This window comes from Pelodiscus sinensis, chromosome 9 (genome assembly GCF_052426305.1).
Source record: "Pelodiscus sinensis isolate ZL-2025 chromosome 9, ASM5242630v1, whole genome shotgun sequence".
NCBI classification, from domain to species: domain Eukaryota; kingdom Metazoa; phylum Chordata; order Testudines; family Trionychidae; genus Pelodiscus; species Pelodiscus sinensis.
In genome coordinates this window covers 35,663,351-35,676,472 of record NC_143060.1, presented here as the reverse complement: position 1 = coordinate 35,676,472, position 13,122 = coordinate 35,663,351, and the positions used below count along the sequence as shown (strand labels likewise).

The window sequence follows — 13,122 nt, the reverse complement described above, 5'->3', positions numbered from 1 at the left end:
CGGCCGGGAACGCCGGAGCGCTGCCAGAAGGGGAGGAGCCCTGGGTGGCATCCGATGCGGCGGACCAGTTTAAAAAGGCCCGCCGCCAGTGAGGAAGTGGGAAACCTCCTCGTAGGGAGGGAGGAGAACCCCAGGTCCCAGGACGGACCCCGAGCGGCACCGAGGCCGGCAGTCGGCCCGGCCCCGACCATGGGATTCCCGAGACGGTCACTGCAGCTGGCGGTCAGTCAGACCCGGCTCTGCTGGGGATTGGACCCCGCTCTGCCAACCCTGGAGAGGACGGCATGGGCGGGAATGGACCTGGCGGCGGGAGCGGACACCCGAGGGATCGCCGAGATGACCCCAGACTCGAACGCCTGAACCAGGGTAGGTTCTGGGGGTTGGGGCAGCGGCCCCAAGGGACTTGGGAAGGGAGGAAGCAGCCCGGGGCAGGGCGCTTTTGGCGGCCATGGGTGGACGGGTTACGGCCGGAGTGACCCCCCGTCTACCGCGTCGGGGTGCGAGCAAACCCCGACGCTTAGGGCCCCGGGCTGGGACCCGGAGAGAGGGCGGGACCGGGTCCCCCTCCCTCCCCCGAAGGAGCCTTCAGCTCTGGACAATTTTGACCGAGAGACGCGATAGAACTAGGACCCCCCTGCGCAGGGGGAGCTTGGACGGTGGGCTCCGGCCCCAGCCCGCAGGGACGGGCGACAACGGCTGGGTTTGCTGACCCCCCTTTCCTTCCGGGGAGGGGGTGATCGCACCCAAGTGCACGGGCTCCTGAGCCGGGACCCGGGGCAGGAGACAAGCGGAACGAGGGTGTAAGGGTCTGCCGAACCCCTCTCTCATGCCGGGGGGGAGGGGTGATCGCACCCCTCACCGCTCACAATCCCCAAGCTTTAAACAGCATGAATCCTGCTGAAGGCTATGCCTATTTCCAACAGGCATGCTGCATGCATGAAGTGTCTAGGAGAGGCCCATCTGGTTCAGAAGTACTCACATTGCTCCAGTCTTACATTTAGAGCATGCCATGATCGCACCAATAGCTTGAAGACATACCTTTACAAAAAGTCACTTCAGCCACCACGAGACAACTCGCCTCCCAGACCTAAATTTTCAGACAAGCTGAAAGGGACAAAACTCATCCCTCAACCTCTTCTGTCAAGTCAAAGGCGAAAACCTGGGTTTCCCGGGCTCGGTCGCTACCCCTGGTACCGAGCTCTTTGAGAATGAGCATTGGTAATAAGCCCAGCACCTTGGGGGCAGCATCACCTAAGTTGTCGGCACTGCAAAAAAAGGCCCAGTCTGAGCTCAAACAAAAGCAGTTGGCACTAGTGGCACCGACCACACTGGCTGAATCCACTAGGCACAAACTGACACCACATGCGGCACCAAAAATATCCCACACCAAAATGCCTCCCCCCAAAGCACTGTCCCCGACAGCACCTGTGGCACTGAGTACCACACACTCAGCCTCAGCACCACCACTATATGCCCCATTTTGTCTGGGCCTTATCGGCACTGCCATCTCCGTGCTCGTCGGTGCGTTCTGTTCACTCACTGAGATCACTGGTCCCATCAATCTCCCCCAGTGAAGCCGGCACCGAATTATGTATTATGAATGCTGGTGAGTTATAAATTAACAAGCCAAGTGTCTAGGTATTAAGTCTCTTTCTAGATCTATAGACATTCAAGCAATGGAAGATTTGTCTGAGTTTGTATTACAGGATTTAATCCTCTGAAAATAAATTTTAATTTGAAGTATCCAAATAAGTGAGAAAATTATTTTAAAATTATGACATATACATTGACAGTGACTTTTTAGTATTCTGAAATGTAGATATGAAATAGGACTGTATTGTGACAGAAGTATGTACAGATGAATTTAAATGTAGAAGAAGAAAGCCTATGATTGATATCAGCAATTATGCTTATTAAAAGTTTAATAAAAAAAACTTAAAAACCAAGTGGTCCTGTAGCACCTTGGAGACTAACAAAAAATATAGATAATAGTATGAGCTTTCATGAGCACAACCCACTTCTGCCCACCAAAATTCATGATATTATTTATATTTTTTGATAGTCTCTAAAATGCTATAGGTTCACAAGTTTTTTTTAAATTACAGGCTAACACAGTGTCTTCTTCGGGTAGTCCCCGTGGGTGCTCCACGTCTGGTGTTGGAGCTTTCCAGAGCTGTATTCAGCCGGACTGCGCATGTGAGCCGGTTTCGCGCCTTTCATCTGCCGCGCGCGGTCCGGCGCCCGCCAGTTTCCTCTCATCCGCCTTGGGTCGCACACGGAGCTCCCCCTGTCTCCTCAGGCGGCTACCTGAGGGGAAGTTTAGAACCATTTAATTAGTATTTCTTTGCTTATCCCGTTTCTTGTTTAACCCTTAGTCGCGGGCTCTTTGTTTAAAAAAAAAAAAAAATAGAGAGAACCTGAAACATCTAACAGATGGAGGGAAGAGAGACGTTTCCTCTCAGTTTGAGTTTACACTGTTTTGTTTCATTACTGTTGCGGTTTAACTTAGTAGTTTAAAAAAACAAAAAAATAAACCGGCAGATTCAAATGGCAGCACATAGGAGCCGCGAACGCACACTCCTCTGCGGTGCTAAAATGCCAGGCTCCCCTGGGTTTAAAAAATGTTCTACGTGCGGGGAGCCAATGCCGGTCTCTGACGGGCACTCTGCTTGTGTCCACTGCCTGGGGGAGGCTCATATCCCCCAAAAGTTCACACACTGTGCCAGCCTGACGACGAGAGCCCGCGAGGAGCGGGAGCGACGTCCGAAAGAGATCCTCTTCAATAAGGCTCTCATGCCTGCAAACGTAACAGGCTCGTCTGCCTCGGACCCCACGCCAGAAAAGCAGAGAGCTCTTTCCCCAGCTGTGCTGTCCCCTGAAAGGAAGAGAGCTTCTCCTGCTCGTTCCCCGCCAATGGCTCCGCAATCGCGGGTCAGCGCAGGTGATAAGCCGGGCACCTCGGGCTCCAGGTTGACCCGTGCACCTACTTCAAAAGCCGGCCGGCTCCTCCCGGTGCTGACAGCCCCCGGCACTGAAGCCTTCAGCAGAGCCTCTTAAAGGGCCAGTTACAATGGCACCGAGGACTTCCGCATCTGCCTCCGGTATCCCTGCAGTCACTCCTCCTCACAAGGAGCTGTCCGCAGCACTGGCACTGGAGGAGCATGCTGCTGCCCAGGTGCCTCCTTCATTGCAGCCAGCAGATCACTCTGCATGCTCAGAGCAGCGTTCAGCAGCACCTATATCAAATATCCAGGAGGTCTCTCTTTCTCCCTCCCCGGTTTTTTCTCCGGAACCGTCCCCTCACCCTTCTACGTCCACATACCATACGAGGGCTCAGAAGGAATACCATGGACGAAGCGTGTCATCTTGCCATCATTATTATACGGACCGCAACTGCTCACTCCACAGATGCTCTAGATCTCGTTCTCCGTCAAGACGCTCGTGCTCACCGATCCGTTCACCGCGGGGCGCTTATTATGACAAGCATAGCACTGTTACGTCTCCCAGACGGCTATCACCTGCAGGCTCTGACGGACGTTATTTGCACTATCATGGACCTTAATACGCTGAGTCATCTCATCACAGGCACTCTCGATCTCACCACAGATCGCCTTGCTCCTGTCAGTCGTTCAGCCCACGCTCCGTACATTCCGAGCTTTGGAAGCAGTCTCCGCTCCGGGATACGTTACCTCCACGTTCTCCGCTCCCTAGATCTCAAATGTCAGACCTTGAGGAAGGGCAACTCTCAGAAACTGACCCAGACTTTTCTCCTGATGCCCGCTCTTCTGTGTTGGCCAGGGATGAACCGGTAACTCTGGTGGAGACAACACCTCCCGACGACCTGAAGGAATTTCAAGATCTCTTTAAACGAGTCGCGCAATCTCAGGAGGTACAACTTATCGAGGACCAGGTGAAACAACATAAGCTGTTCAAGAACTTACACCCTAAACAGCAGCGAAGGATTGCCCTCCCAATAGATGATGCTATTTTGGAGGTAGCAGAGGAAATCTGGCAAACCCCAACATCAATACCGCCTACCAACAAAAAAGCAGATAAAAAGTATTTCGTTCCGTCCAAGGGTTTAGACTTCCTTTCCAATCACCCACAGCCTAATTCATTGATAGTGGACGTGGTTCACCACAAGAGTAAGATGCCCCACTTCAAGAACGTCCTACCGGATAGGGATACTAAGAAATTAGACCTTTTTGGGCGTCAGGTTTATTCTTCCTCAACCTTGCTCCTCCGAATTGCCAATTATGCTGCCCTGTTGTCAAATCATAATTTTGACAATTATTCCAAGCTTCCGGAACTTATGCAGCACCTTCCCGAGAACAAGAGACCTCTTCTTAAGGCAGTCATCCAAGAGGGGTTCACGGCATGCAGAACATCGCTTCAAATTGCCGCTGATGTCACTGATGCAGCCGCACGGGCCATGGCAACAGGTATTGCGATGCGTAGAGCCTCCTGGCTACTGTCGGCGGGAGCCCCTAAGGAGTTGCAGTCTAAAGTGGAAGATTTGCCCTTTGACCGCCAAAAGCTGTTTGCCTCCAGTACAGATGACATTCTTCATTCTGGCAAGGACTCTCATACTATCCTCCGAACTCTACAAATGTACACGCTGCCTTTCAAACGCAGGTGGTATTACCCCTTTCAGAGGAGAAATGATTATTCATCCTACAAGCAGCAACAGCAATATGGACCTGACCAATCTAGGTCAGGCAGCGTCCTCAACGCAAATGCCAGCAACAGAATCGCCCATCAGCTCGGCCTGTTCAGAAACAGCAGGTTTGACTTATGTGCGAAGGACTCGAACACGTCTCCAGTGGTCAACACACAAAAGCCTGCCGACAACCTCTTCTATCACCGGCTGAGGCCATATCTTCACCAATGGGCCACCATTACTTCGGACCGATGGGTCCTAGAGGTCATATCATCAGGCCTAAAAAAAAAAAACTTAGAGTTAGGGTTAGGATTCCTCAGTTTCTCCCACTACCTCTCCCACCCCATCTCTGCTCAGGGACCCATCTCACGGGGCCACTCTTCAAAGAGAAGTTCTTCACCTCCTAGAGATCGGAGCCTTAGAGCGAGTATCTGCAGAGTTCCGGGGGAAAGGTTTCTACTCCAGGTATTTCCTAGTTCTCAAGAAGTCCGGGGGGTGGAGACCTATCCTTGATCTGAGAGGCCTAAATCGTTTCATACAGAAGTAGCACTTCAAAATGACCACGCTGGCCAAGATCATACCAGCACTAAACAGAGGAGACTGGTTCGCAGTCCTAGATTTACAAGACGCATATTTTCATGTGACAATACACATAGCTCACAGATGATTTCTGCGATTCGTAGTGGGGGACGACCACTTTCAGTACAGGGTACTTCCATTTGGCCTTGTCTCAGCCCCAAGAGTATTCTCCAAAACGCTGGCGGTAGTGGCTGCCCATCTGCGCAGAACAGGGGTCTCAATTTTCCCCTATCTTGACGACTCAGAGACTCATCACATGGTAGCCGCAACTCTACATCTGTTCGGCTCCCTCGGCTTCATTGTAAACATTCAAAAATCACGTCCGCAACCCACACAAACCCTAACCTTCATAGGAGCACGGCTCAACTTCCGGTCAGAGAGAGTTCACCTGCCAGCCGAGCGCTTTCAAATCATACAAGACTTGATAAGAACGGTCTTGCAGTCTCTGATGCTCCCAGTGCGCGTATGCCTACAGCTCTTGGGTCATATGGCGGCGACTACAATCATTGTGCGCCACACAAGGTTACATCTGCAGTGCCTGCAACACTGGTTGAGCACAGTATACAATCCTGCCAAGCACAGCATCAGCAAAACTGTAGCGCTACCCGCACATGTCAAGGACTCCCTGCATTGGTGGACCAACCCCAACAACATGCTGTCAGGAGTCCCCTTCCATACGCCACAGCCGTCAAGGGAGATTACCACAGACGCTTCTCTCATCGGCTTGGGTGCCCACATGGGCGTAGAAACAGTCCAAGGCCATTGGTCCACAACGGAGATGATGCTCCATATCAACCTTCTCGAACTCCGAGAGGTGTTTCGGGCCTGCAGACACTTCAAATTGCACATAAGGGGCACTGTCACCAGGATTCTCACCGACAACATCGTGGCGATGTATTATGTGAACAGGCAGGGAGGCGCCCGCTCTCGCTCCCTTTGTGCAGAAGCGATCCGCCTTTGGACGTGGTGCATTCGAAACAACATTTTTATAGTCGCGTTATACTTACCTGGTGTGAACAATACCATTGCGGATGCACTGAGCAGACATTTTCATCAGGACCATGAGTGGGTAATTCGCACGGACGTCCTCTTACCTCTCTTCCATCTGTGGGGTCGTCCGGCGATAGATCTGTTCGCCACACGTACCAATGCGAAATGCAGAGCTTACTGCTCCAGAGCAGGAGTGGGCAGTCACTCCCTGGAAGATGCATTTCTCCTCCACTGGGGGACATCACTTCTGTATGCATTTCCCCCTGTTGTGTTCATTCCCAGAGTACTCGAGAAGATCGTGATGGACAAGGCACGAGTTCTACTCATAGCCCCAGCGTGGCCCAGACAGCCATGGTACTCAACTCTCCTACAGTTTTCTGTCCGAGCACCGTACCGATTTCCTTACCTGCCAGACTTGCTGACACAACAGAAAGGCTCCCTTATTCATCCGAAGCTGGACATTCTGCACCTAACAGCGTGGATGATAGATGGTTCAGCACATCCGAGAATCTTTGCTCAGACCAGGTGAAGCGCGTCCTGCTACACAGCAGAAAGGACTCCACCAGAAAAACCTACCTGTCCAAGTGGTCCAGATTCGCTCGATGGTGCGCTCCTAAGCACCTAGATCCCGTTATTTCACCACTACATATTTTACTGGACTATGTCCTCCATCTACAGGTGACTGGACTCTCCATGTCATCACTTAAAGTCCATGTGGCAGCGATTACTGCTTTTCACTACCCCGTCGAAGGCTGGTCTGTTTTCTTCCATCCCATGATGACTAGATTTCTTAAAGGCCTGGCTAACAACCCACCACGTAGGCCTCCGCCACCTACATGGAGTCTTGACCTGGTTCTGGATGTCCTAACTAGGCCACCATTTGAACCACTGGCTACGGTAGCTATGCCAATGCTTACAATGAAAGTATTCTTCCTCCTTGCAGTAACATCGGCACGTAGAGTGAGTGAGTTAGCTGCATTGATGTCTACGCCCCCCTATACAGTCTTTAATAAGGAATCCTTAATATTAAGATCCCATCCAGCCTTTCTGCCTAAAGTCTACACAGAATTTCATATAAATGAGCCAATCGTTTTACCATGTTTCTGTCCAAAACCTCATGCTTCGCACCGTGATGCTCTCCTACATACTCTGGATGTCCGTCGAGCCTTGGCATTCTATATAGATTGAACCCACACTCTTCGCAAGACGGATCGCCTCATTGTTTCCACATCAGGGCCTTCCAAGGGTCAGCCTCTATCGGCCCAACGTATTTCCAAACTCGTTGTCTCTTATATCACGACTTGTTATACTATTCATAAAAAGCCGCTCTTATCGCACCCTAGGGCTCATTCGACACGAGCACTTGCTGCGTCAGTGGCCTTTGTGAAAGGAGTCCCTTTACGTGACATTTGCCGGGCGGCAACCTGGTCTTCTAGCACCACCTTTTCAAAGCATTACACAATCATGCAGCATCTCGCCTCCGATTTGGCGGTAGCTCTAGCAGTACTGCCTGGTCATCAGAATCGTGATTCCGAAATCCATGTCTAACTGGGATTACTGCTTCGGAGTCACCAGACGTGGAGCACCCACGGGGACTACCTGAAGAAGAAGAAGTTACTCACCTTCGTGCAGTAACAATGGTTCTTCGAGGTGTGTCCCCGTGGGTGCTCCACGACCCGCCCTCCTCCCCGCTTCGGAATCTCATCTTTTCTGTCCTGCAGATAGGTGGTGAGAGGAACTGGTGGGTGCCGGACCGCGCGCGGCAGATGAAAGGCGCGAAACTGGCTCGCGCGTGCGGTCCGGCTGAATACAGCTCTGGAAAGCTCCGATTTGTGACGCCGGGACCAGCCCGACACCAGATGTGGAGCACCCACGGGGACACACCTCAAAGAACCATCTTTACTGCACGAAGGTGAGTAACTTCTTCTACCCCTCTGAGACATTAGGGCTGCGTCTAGACTGGCATGATTTTGCACAAATACTTTTAACGGAAAAGTTTTTCTGTTAAAAGTATTTGCGCAAGAGAGCGTCTACACTGGCATGTGCTTTTGTGCAAAAGTATCCATGCCAGTGTAGACGCTCTCTTGCGCAAGAAAGCTCCGATGGCCATTTTAGCCATTGGGCTTTCTTGCGCAAGAAATTAACTTGGCTGTCTACATTGTCCCTTTTGCGCAAAATCTTGCCAGGCTAGATGCACCCTACATGTTTAATGTAATTTTGCAGTTTTTCGTAGGATGTCAACTGTACTTTTAAAAACACGTTGGTATGACTTCATGTTATATATAAATTAGTAAAAATGCGGTTTCTTTGAGTGATTGCTCATGTGCATTCCAATATATTTGTGTGTATGAGCTACATGCATAGCTATCAGAAGATTTTCTCTAATGGTACCCATTTGGTTGGCCATGGAGCCCTCTGGAATGGCACCTCCACTGCAGCATATATAGACCTCTGCCCACCTGAACCCCACTCAGTTGTTTTTTGCCTCCAATGATGGTCATTTGAGCTTCTGACCTCTTACTTTGCGAGTTGTTAGTCCCTATAGTTTATAGTTCTTTGTAGGTCTTTGCGGTATAGATTAGTTCTTATTAGTTTTTCTCTTAGTAGTAATTAGTTTGGAGGTGTGGGTGGTATGCTTATGTCCAGTGGAGATCCACATGCTGACTACCTGAAGTTTCTGGGATAAGTGCAAAGATAAGTGCAATATTTGCAGGAGACTTAAGCCAAGAATTAAAAGAGCAATCAACGGCTTAAACTTCTGCTCATGAAATTGGCACTTTGGCCACTGCCTTGGGATGCGATCCCAACTCCAGGACCATTGGAGGTCTCGGTACTACATGAGTGGAGAAATCACCACACTCTCATAAATATGACCTGGCATCAGTCTACCCAGCACCAATCTCATTCCCCGGTGCTGTGGAAAAAGAGGAGGATTGACTGGGGTTGTTCCCCCCTCCAAAAGGTCTAGCAAGGCACTGGAGTCGACCCGCACTATGCCAAGCCTACCTAGGCTAAGTACCTCAGTCTAGGCACCATTGACACTGGCACCTCAGACAAGACCCATCAGCTCTGGTGTCAGTGGACTCTGATGTGAGCACTGCATATTTTCGAGGTCTCTTGGTACCTCATTGAACATAGGGCACTGGGTCTGTTTGAGTCATTGCTGCCCCCTTCATCTGCCACACAGGTGGCACTGCTGAGTGTACTGACTTCAACAGCACTTCCTGAGTCCTTGACCTAAGCTCCTTCAGTCTGCCACCATTGGTAATTTTAGAACCTATGTCTTTTCCCGTCTGGCTCTGCTCCTTGGTCAGCATTGGAGTACGTCTGACTCTGAAGCTGAGTCCTTCATGTCCAGGAGCCCTTGGTACTACTTCTGGCACCGTTCCTGGCATAGGTATCCCTATGCACCTGTGTTACCGCTACATTCCTTGTCTCCCCAATAGCAGGTGCCTATGCAATAGCCCAGAACCCTTTTGGATTCCAAGGGAAAGGGCTGTTCTCTAGGGCTATTTCTATGGCCCACCCAGGCTGAGCACCTTACTCTGCTTCATCAATGGCTCCAGCCCCACATCGTACATCTGAGAACCCTGGGGGCCAAAGCAGGGAAGGGACATCGGTGCCACGACCTAAGATGACCCTCCCTAAATAACCATCTGATATGGACATTTTGGGGGAACCTACAGGCCAGGTAGACCCTGTTCTTCTTCGAGTGATGTCCCCGTGGGTGCTCCACTGAAGGTGTCGGGCTTGTCCCAGCGCCACAAACGGAAAGTTTTTGCCAGCAGTAGCCCCCTCCGGAGGACCGCGCATGCGCAGAAGTGCCTCACACCGTTCGCGCTCTTTTCTGCGTTGAGCGGTCCGACGCGCAAGTTCCTCCTAACTGTCCACGGTCGCAGATGGAGTTAGACCACGCTCCTCCTTTTCTGAGGATAATTAAGATTATTAGTATCACTAGTTCTATTCCCAGTTAGCCCCTTCTCTGTATTATTAGCTTTAGATAGTTAGTCAGTTAATTGTTTAAAAAAAAAAAAAAAAAAAAGTTAAAGTTAATTGTTAGTTAGAATTGGTGGCCTTCCTAGGCCTCTACGAACCGGCCCCTCTAGTGCCGTGGTCATGCCTGGATCGCCCGGCTTCAAGAAGTGTGCCTCTTGCGCCGACCCTATGTCCGCCTTGGACGGACACTCCCGCTGCATCTGCTGTCTGGGAGAAGGCCATATTCCACAAAAATGCAGTCATTGCTCGAAGCTGACTGCTCGGGCTAGGCGTGACAGAGAAATGCGCCTGAAAATGTTGCTTTTTAATAAGGCACTCCAACCCCTGTCAACGGAGCACCGGGAGGCTTCAGTCCCACGTAAGTCTCGGTTTGGAAAAAGCTCCGCTCCCTCTAGGAGCGTAAGTGCAGAAGAAGCACAGAGCTCATCGGGCTTCCCTCCCAGACAGGGAGCGGATAAGGTACCTAAAGCCCGCAGTGCATCAGCGCCTAGTCCCACGCTCTCCGTACCACCGGCACCGACAGTGCGCCTGGAGTCGGCACCGTCATCTACGGCACCGAGCCTCCACGCGGCACCGCTTTCCATCACGGGCACCGGGGCATCGACCGGCACCGTCGAAGCACCTGCCGGCGAGGGTGGAGCCGGCACCGACGGGCGGCATTGCGCCATCAGCTAAAACGGTACCGATAGCCAGCCCGGTGCCAAGAGATCAAGAGGCCTGCTGGTCTGACCCAGCGCCAAGGAAGCAATCGGCGTCGAGACCAACCCGTTCAAGGGCTGGGGAGCAACCCATATGTCAGAGAGAACACCAGCACAGCTCTGTTGCACCAACCTCTGCGGAGCCTGCTCCCGCGGCCCAACAAATTACTGCATCAGGAGGGGATACGGCACCGCCATCCCCAACCTCGGTGCCAAGGTCGCCGCACCTCTCCGATTCTGTCTTAATCGTATCGGTCCAGGGCAGCCCAGTCTCAATGGCTCCTCCACCTAAGAGTATTCCAACTAAGGCACAGAGGAAAACACACCATGTCCGTACGCCTTCCTCCAGCCCGGGCAGAGCAGTCTTCTCTCCTGAACCTTCTCTCTCACCTCGTCATAGGGGACAACATTTCTGCAATCATTCTCCCTCTCGACACTACCGGCAATCCTCGAGACGGTCCTTCTCACCTCGCTACCGCTACTCATACTATTCGAGGTCTCCATCTCACTATTCCTGCCGCTCACGATCTCCACGATCACCCTCCCACACGTATTATCACCATCGCAGGAGCGCCACCTCACGTTCACCTGTCTACTTGCATCACGATTATCACCGCCGGCGAGACACCCCGCACTATCGTGACCGCTCCCCCACAAGGTTCTTACAACCCTCGCCTCCGCAGGAGCGTCGATCATACCACGGCCAGAAACCCAAGACTCCATCCCACCGGCGCAGCGCCCCCCAACGCCCACCGGTGATGCCTCACATGGAGGCGCTCCTCAATCCCCGGTAACACACCAACAGCCTACGGGTTCCCCGACGGACCTCTCCTCCTCCCCAGATGATGCAGTTTTTAATGATGAGCCCTCTCTGGGGGATGATTATAAACAATTTCACAAGCTTTTTAAAAGGGTCGCCTATTCACAGAACCTACATGCTGCGGAAGCACCTCAGAAGCAGCACGCGCTCCTTAGGAACCTTCAACAATCCAGCAAATCAAAGCTGGCCCTTCCTTTCGACGCGTCAATCCTTGAAATCTCCAACAACCTCTGGCAGACGCCAGCATCCGCGCCTCCTACAAACAAGCGCATAGATAGGAAATACTTCATTGATGCAAAGGATGCGCAATTTCTTTTCACCCATCCCGCCCCCAACTCTATCGTCGTTGAAGCTGCCCAACAAAAGGTGAAGTCTACGCAATCTAGAAATTCTGCGGCGGACAAGGAAGCGAAGCGTCTGGACCTTCTCGGCAGAAAGGTCTATTCGTCTGCTACTGCCACCCTGAGAATGGCCAACTACTCCGCCCAGCTCGCTAACCACAATTTCGACAACTACTCTAAGCTGGCTCCCCTTATACATCATTTACCGGAGTCCAAGAGAGAGGTACTAAAATCCATCGTGCAAGAGGGCTATATGGCGGCCCGCACCGCAGTCCAGATCTCTCTCGATATTGCTGATTCCGCTTCCCGCACCACGGCGACGTCTATCGTCATGCGGCATGCCTCTTGGCTATACCTGGCATCCGTACCCAAGGACTTATAACCCAAGGTGGAGGACCTCCCCTTTGACCGTGCCTCGTTGTTCGCGCAGAACACCGATCAAGTTTTCCATTCGGGAAAGGATTCCCGAACTACATTGAGAACCCTTGGCATGTATACCCCGCCTTTCAGGCGCAAGAGAGCTTGGCCCTACAATAGGCAGAGGCCCTCCTCCTCCTATACTGCCCAACGCTTTAGACCATACGAGCAACACAGGCAGAGGCAGCGCCCTCAGCGGCGGCGACAACCACCCAATAAGCCGCACAACCAGCAACAACCTCGACAGCAGGTTTGACGCCCTTGTCGAGGGAATGCGCGCCATACCCTTGTTGGAACCCTACCCGCAGGTAACCAAGTTATTCCAGTACCGCCTGAGACCCTACTACCGCCATTGGTTCGCCATCACCATGGACCGTTGGGTCAGGGAGATAGTCACTTCCGGCCTCACTATCCCCTTCACCACCCTCCCTCCCTCCAACCCTCCATCCCCGTCCCTTTTTAGGGACCCCTCTCACGACATTCTACTGTGCCAGGAGGTCACGCGCCTACTTACTACCGGGGCAGTGGAGGAGGTTCCTTCCCACTTCAGAGGCAAAGGCTTCTACTCCCGGTACTTCCTCACGCGCAAGAAGTCCGGCGGCTGGAGACCAATCTTAGACC

General features: G+C 52.1%; 1 protein-coding gene across 4 annotated transcripts in view; it reads left to right on the top strand.

The window, feature by feature from the left end:
- HFM1 (helicase for meiosis 1) overlaps positions 1–13,122 on the top strand; it is a 170,998-nt gene that overhangs the window by 31,199 nt on the left and 126,677 nt on the right. The gene's annotated exons all lie outside the window — the stretch shown is intronic.